Raw genomic sequence first — 15289 nt, forward strand, 5'->3', positions numbered from 1 at the left:
ACAAACATATATAATATGCTGTACTCGTGTATATCAGAGAGACGTATAAAACCCTGTTCTCGCTTGTATCAGAGAGACATATATAATATGCTATACTCGCTTGTATCAGAGAGACATATATAATGTGCTGTTCTCGCTTGTATCAGAGAGACATATATAATATGCTGTACTCGTGTGTATCAGAGATACATATATAATATGCTGTATTCGACTGTATTAGAGCCACGTGTAATATGCTGTATTCGTTTGTATCAGAGAGACGTTTTATATGCTATACTCGGGACTATAGAGACATATATAAACATGCTGTACTCGTGAATATCAGAAAGACATATATATTCATGCTGTACTCCTGTGTATCAGAAAGACGTGTCATATGCTGCACTGGTCTGTGTCAGAGTGAGTGAGTGAGATTTTATATTTTAGCAATATTCCAGCAACATCACGGCGGGGCACACCAGAAATAGGCTTCACACATTGTACCCATGTCGGGAATCGAACCCGGGTCGTCGGCGTGACGAGCGAACGCTTTAACCACCAGGCTACCCGACCGCCCGTCTGTATCAGGGAGTCATGTTTGATATGATGTTGTGTATTGCTATGTGTCAGAGCACATGTGACATGTGAGATTGATTGTATAATGGAGTACTTAATAAGAACACTTATGAGGAGTGTTTCACATTGCTGTCATTCTCGCCACCCTCCTGCAATCTCACAATAAAGAAAGACGTCTTAGCATACAATTATGTACGCTTCGTAAGCTTCGAAAACTTGGTTCCTGCAGCATCAAGAAGACACGCCATGGATATAGAAGTGCATCCAACAACAAAAACAACTACAAAGGGCCACGAAACTCACTTCAATGTGAAGAACATTAAATCTTACGTTCAGACATACCAGACATTATGGCTATTATAGACACAAATTCCACGGTTAAAATGACTCCAAATGGCTACAAATTTATTCAGATTGTCAGAGAAGACAGGGATTGTGGGGGGATAGTGTGTACCAATCTGTAGACGTGGAACTCGCCAACTACTTTTGAAATGCTGCCATTACAGTCCACGCCAACAAGCAAAGTATGAACGTTTCAGTAATACACATGCCCCTGTAAAGTAAACATTACTTCTTTGAAGAGTTTAACACACTCTTGGAATCACTGACGACTTTATTAATCACATGGGTGACATGAAGAATATAGACGCATTGAAACTCCTCTTGGAATCTTCATTCACTCAATGTTCATTGAAATAACTAGATATGATTATTCTGTCAAGTCCGACCATCTTGCGCATCTGTTCACAACATGTGTCAAAGTATCTGCACGTGAGACAAAGAAACTTTCGTTCAGAAAATGGAAAGACATCAGGGTTGATATCTTCCAATCTGACCTATCGACGTACCGGGCTAACTACCAAGAGATTTCAGTGTTTAAATATATGAACTTGTACAAAGGCAATGTTAACACATACATTGTAACACTGGATCCAGATGCATATTGGTGCAATGATGAAATCCGCATAGAAAAACGAAAACATAACAACCTTGAAAACAACTTTGGAAAACAAATCTGAAAAGCAAATACTTGATGTGCAAAGAAACTACGTCACGTCTTTGTCTGAAAAGGCAAAACTGGTATTCTACAATGATGCGTTTAGGGTTGTCACTGGACAGAAAGGTGTTTTCACAGACGCGTGTGTATGCTATTCAACACTTCTTAAGATGAACTTTCCAAGTACTTCTTGTACAGAATCACCACCATAAGATCAATACGTACCACTGATACATACATGCACACACACACACACACACACACACACACACACACACACACACACACACACACACACACACACACACACACACACACACACACACACACACAATTGATGTTGGAAGTAGTTATCACTGGCCGAGACTGCGCTGACAAGGTTCCAGAACAGAAAATGCAGGATTGGTATTGCAGGATGGAACTGGGATAGAATATATACTACACGTAGGGGAGACAACAGTCAGCATGCATTAACGGCTATATGTCAAGCAAGAAAGATTTTCTGTTCGGCGTACACCAAGGATCTGTTCATGAGGTCTATTCTATTTACAATCTACATTATATCGCAGGGAGACATTTTCCAGATCGCAACACCTTGGGTTTAATCGTTTAAGCCGATCATACTTAGATTTATCTTGCCTTGAAACCATTAGAGAAATCTGCTGTGTTGAACAGAGACTTTCATATTCTCCTCAAACTCAAACAGACAAGGAGTTCACCGCCATAGTTCATACACAGGCAGCTGCATAATTCCGACAAGCCCACAGCCTCGCAACCTTTGCGACAACTTTGACTCTTGTCTTAATCTTGAGTCACGAGCCAACACCACCTGCAAGATCATACCATCATATCAGGATGATGTCCTTGTCATCAAATGTGTAAATGGACAATCTCCTTAATAGCTTAACCATCTCCTTAATCACCACCAACCGATTGTTGAGGTCCAGTGAACAGCACTTTCTGCAAGTTCTGTCGACACGGCATAAAAACGTTTGGCGGTCGCTTTCGAAAGAACAGGACCTTACCTCTTGAACAAGCTCCCTGTTCATATCGGGTCACGACCATATGTATGTACTAATCTTAAGACTTGTTCAAGAATACCTTTAATGTGTGATATATACCAGTCTTAGCCACATCAGACAAACCTGTCTAACTTGGGTCTCTGGTGAAGATTCAGCCCTTGAATTCTTTTGTCAGAACACAAAAGCGCTTTTGAGCTGTGATAGCTTGAATTTGAGAGCTATATGTATGCTTGCATGTATGATGTATGATGTATGTGGTATTCCGGTGTTTGTCAGAGAGACAGGTGAGAACTTAGCGGTGCATTTGTATGTGCACTCCTTGAAAGGGTGATGGCATAGTAGCATTTCAAGGTTAATAAAGTCCAATAACCAACCACACGCTATATCTGTAACTATCAGGAGATAAAGACTCTCTATAACGGATGGATTTAAACTACAATAGCTTCATCATATCTCTAGTGATATAACATACACTCGGAACGAAGTTATTTGGTCACTGTATCTAGTCCGGCTTAAACCTTAGTTGTCCTTCACCATTACTGTGGAATATATGTATTTAATGAAAACAAAACCAATCTTGATTTATATAAAACAAGTCTAGCCAGCTCTTACGAGCTCTATTCTACAACCAGCAGCAGGGAAATTAACATAACGTGTAGTGTATATTTCGTGGAACTTGTATAATTGCCTATGCTCTAAGATAGTTAGAGAACTTGTACCAGTACGCTTATATTCGGGGAGTCCTTTGTACTCGCAACAGTACGTTGTATCCCGATAGAGTACTGGCACTTGTCCAGTAGCTACTATATATACGCCTTAACAGAGGCAGTAGTTTAATAAAGCGACAAAGCTATAGTCATAAGAATTATCTGCCAAAAGCAGATTCGATTGTGCGATTCCGGCTATATCATGAGCATGTGGTTATGAATCACTATGAAACAGTGATGACGACAGGATCATGTTAGTAGGGATACGGTAGCAATACACACATCGTTAAGAAACGAGTGCTATAAAATAAAAGCATTGAACGCAATATCATCTTGGAGATTAAAGAAAAGAAAGCAATATGAATATGTTGTATTGGGATGTATGTATGCACAACGTCTCACAGACATAAATGAGGAATTGGCATAGGAAAGAAGCGTTCATAATATGCACAAAGGAGTCACTTCCCTCGGGTTTTAGACTAACTTAAAGTCTATGAAATCTTTTATCACACAAAACATTCCTCCCCTCTTAAATGAAACACTTAAATAAAGTCATGTCATGCTGAAATGTACAAGTTTCACGAAGCGCGAGAGTTTCGCGATCTCGACTTGTCAATTTAGGCCACAAAAACACGAAATCGCGAGAATGCGACTTTTAATTATCTCGCGATCTCGCGTTTTGGCGTTTGGGACGCTTTTCGTGGGCATGCGTAATATCATAAGGCCAAGGCGCATGCGCACGTTAGTAGTCCTGACGTCATGCTACTTTCATGCTCTTCAATCTCCAAGTGGGCTATAGCTAATTTGACAAGTCGAGATTGCTAAATTATGAGATTTTGCATCGTGTCCAAATGTTGCATTCTCGCGTTATCGACTTTTGACAAAAAGTGCTATGTACCAAAAAACACCCCACGAGAATGCGAGGTCGCGAGAACGCGAGAATTTGGCCAAATCTTGCGTTTTAGCGATCTCGCATTCTCGTGTTTTGGGCATAATTAGCTCGTTTCCAAAAGTCGAGATCACGAGGGTGCGAGATCGCGAGAATGTCCCTTACATTATTCCATTGTCTGCCGATCATCAGTCTGATTGTAACCATGTGATCAAAACTCTATGGTGATGTTTATCGCTAGTAAAATAGATATTTCTTGAAATGCGCACTTTGCATTTCTTGTAATTACTATAAGTAATATTCCTTTTCGGCGGAATGGCTTGTTTTCACTTTATAAGTATTAGCAAGCATGCAGCTATATTCATTAATTAACCATCGCGATATTTCGTGATTCTATTTTCAAGTGGCGAGGACAAGTTGAACACTTCGCCTTTTTTGGTTGTTTCAAGAACATTTTTGCATTGGTGTTTGCATCGTGATGGTGGCTGTGTTGTCAGCGGGTACGGCGCACAACTCTCTTGTGCAAATGTGTATTTCTGTGTTTGCGAACACTGAAACATGATTCATCCTGACCAGCAAAGTGGGTTGGTGCCAGACGGGTGTCGTCAGATGAATGAAAAAAAACCTATTGATTATTCTTGGCCTGAGGTGTAAATGAAATGATCACCATGACCTTGGAGTTAGGTATATGACGTACTCGCTTCGCTGGAAGAGTATAACAGCTGTACCTACTAGTTCAGCTCTAATTGCTAACTACATAACTGTTTCCCCGCTGAGTATGTACAAATAATTATGTTTACCCACACAAATACACATATGCTTGATGCCACACGGTTGTTTGCACGTACATGTACATGTATACCCTGTCTATAACTGCAATCGTATGTCTTTAGTTCTTACTGCGTCTCTCATAGTGATCTGTAGGTTCCTTCAGTGATCCGTGAGTATAACTGTCTCCTTTAGCAATCTGTATTTATAACTGCGTCTCCTATAGTAATCTGTATTTATAACTGCGTCTCCTATAGTAATCTGTATTTATAACTGCATCTCCTATATTGATATGTATTTGTACCTGTATCTCCTATAGTAATATTTATAACTGCGTCTCCTATAGTAATCTGTATTCATAACTGTGTCGCTCATAGTGATCTGTAGGTTCCTTCAGTGATCCGTGAGAATAACTGTCTCCTATAGCAATCTGTATTCATAACTGTGTCTCCTATAGCAATCTGTATTAATAACTGCGTCTCCTATAGTAATCTGTATTTACAACTGCATATCATATAGTAATCTGTATTTGTACCTGTATCTCCTATAGTAATGTTTATAACTGTGTCTAATATAGCAATCAGTATTCATAACTTCGTCTCCTATAGTAATCTGTATTTAAAACTGTGTCTAATATAACAATCTGTATTTATAACTGCATCTCCTATAGTGATCTGTATTCATAACTGCGTCTCCTATAGTAATCTGTATTTGTACCTGTATCTCCTATAGTAATATTTATAACTGTGTCTGATATAGCAATCTGTATTTGTAACTGCGTCTCCTACGGTAATCTGTATTTATAACTGTGTCTAATATAACAAACTGTATTCATAACTGCGTCTCCTATAGTAATTTGTATTTGTACCTGTATCTCCTATAGTAATATGTACTTATAACTGTGTCTAATATAACAAACTGTATTAATGACTGCGTCGCCTATAGTAATCTGTATTTGTACCTGTATCTCCTATAGTAATATGTACTTATAACTGTGTCTGATATAGAAATCTGTATTTATGACTGCGTTTCCTATAGTAATCTGTATTCATAACTGCGTCTTCTATAGTAATCTGTATTTATAACTGCGTCTCCTATAGTAATCTGTATTTGTACCTGTATCTCCTGTTGTAATATTTATAACTGTGTCTTATATAGTAATCTGTATTTATAACTGCGTCTCCTATAGTAATATGTATTTATAACTGTGTCTCCTATAGTAATCTGTATTTATAACTGCGTCTCCTATAAAAATCTGTAATTATAACTGCGTCTGCTATAGTAATCTGTATTTATAACTGCGTCTTCTATAGTAATCTGTATTTAGAACTGCATCTCCTATAGTAATCGGTATTTGTACCTGTATCTCCTATATTAATATTTAACTGTGTGTCCAATATAGTAACCTGTATTTATAACTGTGTATCCTGGAGTAATCTGTATTTATATCTGTGTCTCCTATAGTAATCTGTATTTATAACTGTTTCTCCTACAGCAATCTGTATTTATATCTGTGTCTCCTACAGTAATCTGTATTTATAACTGTGTCTCCTTCAGTAATCTGTATTTATAAATGTGTCTCCTACAGCAATCTGTATTTATATCTGTGTCTCCTACAGTAATATGTAATCATAACTTTGTCTGCTATAGTAATCTGTATTTATAACTGTGTCTCCTATATGGATGTGTATTTATAACTGTGTCTTCTATTGTCATCTTAACTTATAACTGTGTCTCCTATAGTGATCCTTGGCTATAACCGTGTCTCCTATATGGACCTGAACTTATAACTGTTTCTCCTACAGCAATCTGTATTTATATCTGTGTCTCCTACAGTAATCTGTATTTATAACTGTGTCCGCTATAGTAATCTGTATTTATAACTGTGTCTCCTACGGTAATCTGTATTTATAACTGTGTCTCCTACAGCAATCTGTATTTATATCTGTGTCTCCTACAGTAATCTGTATTTATAACTGTGTCTGCTATAGTAATGTGTATTTATAACTGTGTCTCCTACAGCAATCTGTATTGATATCTGTCTCTCCTACAGTAATCTGTATTTATAACTGTGTCCGCTATAGTAATCTGTATTTATAACTGTGTCTCCTACAGTAATCTGTATTTATATCTGTGTCTCCTACATCAGTCTGTATTTATATCTGTGTCTCCTACAGTAATATGTATTCATAACTGTGTCTGCTATAGTAATCTGTATTTATAACTGTGTCTCCTACAGCAATCTGTATTTATAACTGTGTCTCGTATATGGATGTGTATTTATAACTGTGTCTTCTATTGTCATCTGTACTTATAACTGTGTCTCCTATAGTGATCTTTGGCTATAACCGTGTCTCCTATATGGACCTGAACTTATAACTGTGTCTTTTATTGTAATCTGTATTTATAACTGTGTCTCCTATAGTGATCTTTGGATACAACTGCGTCTCCTATAGTAATCTGTATTTATAACTGCGTCTCCTATAGTAATCTGTATTTATGACTGCGTCTCCTATAGCAATCTTTATTTCTAACTGTCTCCTATAGTGATTTTTGGATACAACTGCGTCTCCTATAGTGATCTTTGGATACAACTGTCTCCTATATGGATCTGTATCTATAACTATGTCTCCTATAGTAATCTGTATTCATAACTGTGTCTGCAATAGCAATCTGTCTTTATAACTGTGTCTTCTATAGTAATCTTTATTTATAACTGTCTCTTATATGGATGTGTATTTATAACTGTGTCTTCTATTGTCATCTGTACTTATAACTGTGTCTCCTATAGTGATCTTTGGCTATAACCGTGTCTCCTATGTGGACCTGTACTTGTAACTGTGTCTTTTATTGTAATCTGTATTTATAACTGTGTCCCCTATAGTGATCTTTGGAAACAACTGTGTCTCCTATAGTGATCTGTATTTATAACTACATCTCCTATAGTAATCGGTATTTGTACCTGTATCTCCTATAGTATTATTTATAACTGTGTCTAATATAGTAATCTGTATTTATAACTGCGTCTCCTGGAATAATCTTTATTCATAACTATGTCTAGTAATCTATATTTATAACCGTATATCATGTAACCGTATTGCTCTCCTATAGCAATCTCTATTTCTAACTGTCTCCTATAGTGATCTTTATTTCTAACTATCTCCTATAGCAATCTTTATTTCTAACTGTCTCCTATTGTGATCTTTGGATACAAATGCGTCTCCTATAGTGATCTTTGGATACAACTGTGTCTCCTATATGGATCTGTATCTATAACTGTGTATCCTTCAGTGATTTGTTGTTATAGCTCGTGCCATACTAGATACGTAATAACTGGCATACATCCCAATTCATACTGTGGTTGCCATAGATGGTATTGACAAAACTAGAACTAGCCCCATGCTATATATAGTTTGCACACCTTCCTCTGGAGAATGTAGGTCCCGACTGCACCGGCACTGCGCGGAATTCATTTCAGGGCCTCGTTTTTATGTACAGCTATGATGTCTGCATCTCAGATATTAAGTTGTTTACAAGCTATATCAAATACATATTTTTACCATATGGAGCTATTTGATTAATTTTTTGATTGAGAAGTAGAAATCTGTATCAGTGTGTATCATTTTAAACTCAATGTTGAGACGTTTGCGCACCGAGCAGCTGTCTTTGCCTTTATGAAATTACAGTTATTTCCCTTGCACTGTTGAAGCCAACTTCAAGACGTGTCATCATCTGGCAGATGGTCTCAGTGACTACGAACGGATACGCTATTTCACATGATATTCAAAATTGAAGAATGGTCGATAGGCTGACCCAGCTGACACAGTTAGGCCTCCAGGTGACGATTTACGTGCAGGATTGTAAATCACAAGCTGTAAACTCATGACATCCAAAACGACGACAGATAGCAATTTGGAGAAATTACCTTCTCTCCTAAAGTCGGACAGGTGGTATGATCCAAATGAATTGTAATATTTTTTCATTTTGTATTGTTGATTGATGAAAGTATATATAACGAACTGCGACTACCCAAGTATGTCGTCATGTGGCTATTTCAATCTGTAATTCCAAAAGAGTGGACGCTCATTTGACTGTTTCTGCCTGAATGCAACAGTGAAAGAATAGTGTCTGTGTTATTGATGATAACTGAGAAAGATTCAAACATAAACTTCAAGAACTTTTGATATTTATCCTTTTTTTGCATTACACTTCAAAGGCACGTTATGCCGCTCATGACATAGAGGCAGAAAACTGCAGGCAGCTGATTTAAGTAATTCAATATACCTGTCAAGCAGACAAAACCAGAATGATACCTCCCCACCAGACAAGATCTGTATCATAACTCTCAAGCAGACAAGATAAGTACCATACCTCCCCACCAGACAAGATCTGTATTATAACTCTCAAGCAGACAAGATAAGTGACATACCTCCCCACCAGACAAGATCTGTATTATAACTCTCAAGCAGACAAGATCTTTATTGTACCCCTCAACAGACAAGATCTGTATTATACCTCCCAAGCAGACAAGATCTGTATCATACCACCTCAGCAGACCAGATAAATGGTATAACTCTTCAGCAGACGAGATCTGTATTATACCCCTACAGCAGGCAAGATAGATATTATTCCTCCCCAGCAGATAAAATTAGGATTATACCTCTCAAGCAGATAAAGACATTGGGAAAATAACTTGTGTTGTGAATGAGGGCCAAAGCGTTGTAGATTATGTTTTGTGCTCAAATAACATATTTCACCAGTTTACCAGTTTCGATATTTGTAACGAAGATGAATCCACACACTTTCCTATCACATACTCTGTCTTGTTCAAGAGATATAGATCACCTAAGTTGACCAACGATACATTATCTAAAAAGTCAAGATATGTCTGGAACGAGAACAAAAGGGTAAAATACACTGAAAATTGGAATTTAACATCGGAACATTCTATCCAAGAAATAACAACAATAGCAGCATGTGGGCGTGTCGAGGAAGTTGCTGAAACATTCCACGATTTGCTACTGTCATGTTCAAAGGACTTCAAGAAATCGTCAGTATCCACAGTCAACAAGGGACATAACTGGTGGGATGCGGAATGCTACCAAGCCAGGTGTGACGCACGCCGTAAACTTCGTGCATTTCATGCAACTAACTGTACACGCGACCGCCTCACCTATATCGAAGCATGGAAATCATACAAACATTTATGTCACCTGAATTGTACACGTGCTCTCAATATGAAAAAGGAAAAACTTCAGGAGTGCCTTCTTGATAGGGACAACAAACTATTCTGGTCAATTCTAAAGGGAAAACGACAATTCACTAACCCAGATATTACACCTGCTGAGTGGATAAGACATTTTGAAAGCCACTTTAATAGTATAAGCACTTCACCCGATGAACAATCCTTTATTGAAAGCATAATGGACTTTATTGACTCAATCACCGATGATTTGATAGATACAACTGTAAATACGAATGATTTAGATTGAGATATTAGTTATGATGAAATTACTGCTGCTATTTCAGGTATGAAAAAGGGCAAAGCTCCAGGATATAGTGGTATACCAATCGACTTTTTCAAAAATGCTCCATTTGCTTGCGTTAACCTATTACTGACTTTATACAATGCAGTATTGAGAACTGGCATCTATCCAAAACAGTGGTCACTTGGTGCAATACTTCCAATTCATAAAAAAGGAAATGTTAACAATCCTAAAAATTATCGCCCCATAACTTTATTGGAAGTTTCTGGTAAAATATTTGCTAAAATTATATGTGAAAGACTGACCAAATTTGTTGAAACTAATGATATTCGTATCCCTGAACAAGCTGGTTTTAGACATGGATTTCAAACACTGGACAACATCTTTGTTTTAGATACATTGATCGCTAAATACTTTGCTTTGTATAAAGGTCGATTATATTGTTGTTTTATTGACCTTAAAGCTGCATTTGATTCAATTAATAGAAAAAGTATTTTATATAAGATTTGGTTGTACAACATAAAAGGAAGTGTTTTTCGCCTTATTAGAAATATGTATTCCAATGTTCAGTCATGTATTTCACTGCAGGGTGGTTTTACTGATTTTACTGCTTAAACGGTGTGAAACAGGGATGCCAACTATCTCCATTACCTTTTTCATTGTATATTAATGATATTATAGATTTTTTGAATGTAGATGAGGACAGATGTATAGAACTGGGTATTTGTAATATTTTTATGTTACTGTTTGCAGATGACATGGCACTCTTCGATAGTACAGTAAAGGGTCTGCAAAAAAGACTTGACAAACTATCTGTTTATTGTAAAAAATGGAGCCTCTGTGTTAATGTTGAGAAAACAAAAGTAGTTGTTTTTAGAAAAGGTGGTAGACTTAGAAAATATGAAAAGTTTTATCTTGACAATAGACCATTAGAAATAGTTCCGTCCTATAAATATTTAGGCGTTCAATTCTCTAGCAGTGGTTCCTGGTATAAAACACAGAAAACTCTGCCTTTTCAAATGACCAAGGTTTTGAATACAATGCGCTCCCAATGTAATAATTTTAGAAATTTATCATTGCCAGTATTGCTGTATATTTTTGATGTTAAATTGTTTCCAGTGTTGACTTATGGATCTGAAATTTGGGGTTTTCATCCATCGCCAGACGCAACCCGTGTTTATGATACTTACTTTAAGCAATTACTCTGTCTTGGTAGAAACACACCAAATGTTGTTGCTAGAGGTGAAGTTGGATATTGTTCATTAAAAGCTAAGATGTACATCAAAATAATTAAGTATTGGCTGAGATTAATTTATCAACAAGATAATGTGATTTTACAGCAGGCATATTCTTTTCAATATAGGTTAGCTGAATTAGATAAGAGTTGTTGGGCATATAATGTTAAAATGCTTTTATTTAAGTACGGTTTTGGATTCGTTTGGAAAAACCAAAATGTTAATTGTATCACTTCCTTTTTGTCAGAGTTTGAAGAGCGTTGTAAAGAGATTGATTACCAAATGTGGTTATAGGATTTGTCAAAATATTCTAAATTGAAAATGTACCAGTCTGTTAAGACTGTCTTTAAATTCGAAGAATACCTATCACTTGTCATTGTACATCCTTATAGAAATGCTCTGATTAAATTTAGATGTTCAAACCATAAACTTATGATTGAATACGGACGTACACTTGGTATAAGTGCGAATGAAAGATTCTGTCCATTGTGTATCGTACCTTGTGTCGAAACTGAATACCATTTTTGTATGATATGCCCATTCTATAATGATATAAGAAGTCTATTACCGAAATACTATGTACAAAACCCAACTCTTTTTAAATTCCAACAACTACTGTCATCACAAAATGCCTACACTGTAAATGTCTTAGCGAAATATATTTTCCTGTCAATGAAAAAAAGATGTAAACAACTCAATATTAATTAATTGTCACTTTGATTGACCAATGTATAATATTGTATGGCGCTCAATTGAATTGAAAAAAATCAATGAAATATGTATTGTATAATGGGCCGGTGGCCCCTTTACTGCAATAAACTCTCTCTCACTCTCAAGCAGATAAGATCTGTATCATACCTCTCCAACAGACTAGATCAGTATCATACCTCTCCAACAGACAAGATCTGTATTATACCTCCCAAACAGACAAGATCAGTATTATACCTCCTCAGCGGACAAGATCTGTATTATACCTCTCAAGCAGACAAGATCAGTATTATACCTCCTCAGCGGACAAGATCAGTATTATACCTCCTCAGCGGACAAGATCAGTATTATACCTCCTCAGCGGACAAGATCAGTAGTAGACCTCTAAAGCAGACAAGATCAGTATCAAGATCTCCCCAGTAGACAAGATAGGTATCATACTTCTCCAGCAGACAACTTTTGGCAAATCAGTATGGCAATTACACGGTTAAAATCTATGGCGAAATGGCCTTTTCACATACGAGACCAGATTCTGCCTCCTCGACGAACCGATCTTGTAATCGTCTGACGGGGTGCCATGGCCGGTTCACGGTATCGGGCTGAGATCATCACAGCTGTTATCCTTCCTAGGTGGGTTGTCTTACCTTTATGTTGATGGCGATTGTGTTCCGTTTTCACACTATTAGACATATGAACTGGTCTTCCAGATATCCTGACCTCAACATTATCGAATATAATTGGGACAGCAAAGAGACACTCTTCGTGCATGTTTAGCCCCAGGATTTTGATCACATTCATTGCGGATAGAATGGCAGAAAAGTGCCCAGTAGCAACTTGATCGTTTCACTTGATTCAATATCACGACGCTGTTTAAGCAAACATTCGCACCAATGGTGGACATGCACGTGCCAGATCCTGTATGACCATATGACCAGAATAGGTGATTGTTGAAAAATCAGTGGACTGACTGGTGCATGTTATTTTCAAGGGTGGATCCTTATGCGCTCCTCGCCCTTGTTTGTACAGTGAACTGTTCGCGGCACTTTTGCTATTTGGGTGCAAACAATTCAGAGTGTTGTTTCGTTACTTGAGAGTTGCAACTTAATAAATAAAATAACATATGTTACTTATTTTTTGCGAGGAGTTTACTGTAGAAGCATCAGTTATAGTATCAGTATAGTGAGATCAGATACTCTCACTGTAATCCTCTCACTGTGACTCTTGTGATTCCATTCCATATTAGAAGAGATCCTTCATCATAATCAATACAGTGTGTGTGGAACCGGTAGACGCCACTATAGTACGCACTATTCACAAAAGGTTTGCACAAAAATAGATGTCTGAATTATGATTCCAATACAATAATGCGTATTTCATGATCTGTGGAGAAGTTTGACAGGATGTGTACCTCGCACCACCAGTATACTGACAATGACCGAAATCCACATTTTATAATTATTCTAATATTATATAAAACTTATTCATCACCGCACTGAACGAATATACAAAACACGTCTTCTGGGGTCATCTTCTTGTGACGTCACAAATAACTATAGTCGGCTTTTTCGTCAGTAAATAATGCTATCGGTGAAACAATAGACTGAACTTCCCCTTTTGTCCTTGTGAAAATAGTTTACTGTTGAGCGTAAGGGTGAACAAAGTATTTAAACAATGAGACAAAGCGTCAATTCCTCCAGTTCTCTGACGCGGAAACTTATCGAGGATATCTCTATAGAGGGGCAATAGTTGATGTGTTGTTTGTCAAATATGGGTAAAGCTCAGGTGGACAGTAGATTTATTGCCAACGGTCAAGGTGAACAGTATCAGGTATCCTGTGGTGACTCTTAATGAGTTAAGAGCAAGCGAAATACAACAGTATAACAGTTGTAAAGCTGTCTTTTTCTGAACAGGATATGGCGCACTCGCACAACCACTTTGATAGTTATACGATACAATATATTTTAAACCCAACACTTAAAACTGACAAGCATAAAATTATATCATTCTCAGTGTCAACTTTTTTTGTTACGTACATAGTGTCATTGTGAAATGAAACAGAGGTTTCCAAAATAAAATAATTCTATTTATCTTCGTAGTCACTGATAAACGTAACGGTTTCTATTAGTTGTGTTCACTCTGGCGGTGAACAGCTTCACTGGTAAAACAAGGTCAATACATGACAGACCGGGCCAGTTGAAATCTGGGTGTCTTGGTGTTTCTCCACACGTGATTTTTCTTTGCAATAGTTTTATGATGTTTTTTCTTTCTGTGTGTATCGCGAGGAAGTAATGTTGTTGTCTCACAAAGACCTTTTGGACTGCACCCTGCACAATGTTGAGATTAGTAATACCAATAGTAAGATCGGTGTCAATCAGAAACCTTTCGCTGTTTTCATACAACATTGATCTTATACAGAACTTGAAGTGGGGATATATCTTATCATCAATAATAATGAGCAAAATGTCAGACATATGTGCTGACAATATATCGAGGTGATGTTAATTTATAGGTGATAATTTTATATACGCAAACAATCAGATTAATATCTAGTATGAAAAAACATCACTTTGGAATAATGTGTTATGAATTTATCTAAGTCAATGACTAAAATAAACCACTTTTGTTCTCTTATCCTTTAAGTATATAAGTTTAAACTTCATGGAAGTAAATGCCATGGGGTACTAACGTCACATCTATACGTCTGTTGTAGATAGATAATGTTAGAAATAACATAGATGTTTTGATGTCTTACTTTCATTTTTGTTTAATCTTCTATGGTGTATTTACATTAGCATTGTTCGTTTTATCTGCATGAGCTGATGGTGTTAGGAACAGTGTGACCGTTATGGTAATAACGCTTGGATCTCCACTTCACACGCCTCTCCACCAGGAACGCCCTCTATTGTGCAGAGTTGAAATCGG

Source organism: Haliotis cracherodii, unplaced genomic scaffold (assembly GCF_022045235.1).
Source record: "Haliotis cracherodii isolate W230 unplaced genomic scaffold, xgHalCrac1.p SCAF_4, whole genome shotgun sequence".
NCBI classification, from domain to species: Eukaryota; Metazoa; Mollusca; class Gastropoda; order Lepetellida; family Haliotidae; genus Haliotis; species Haliotis cracherodii.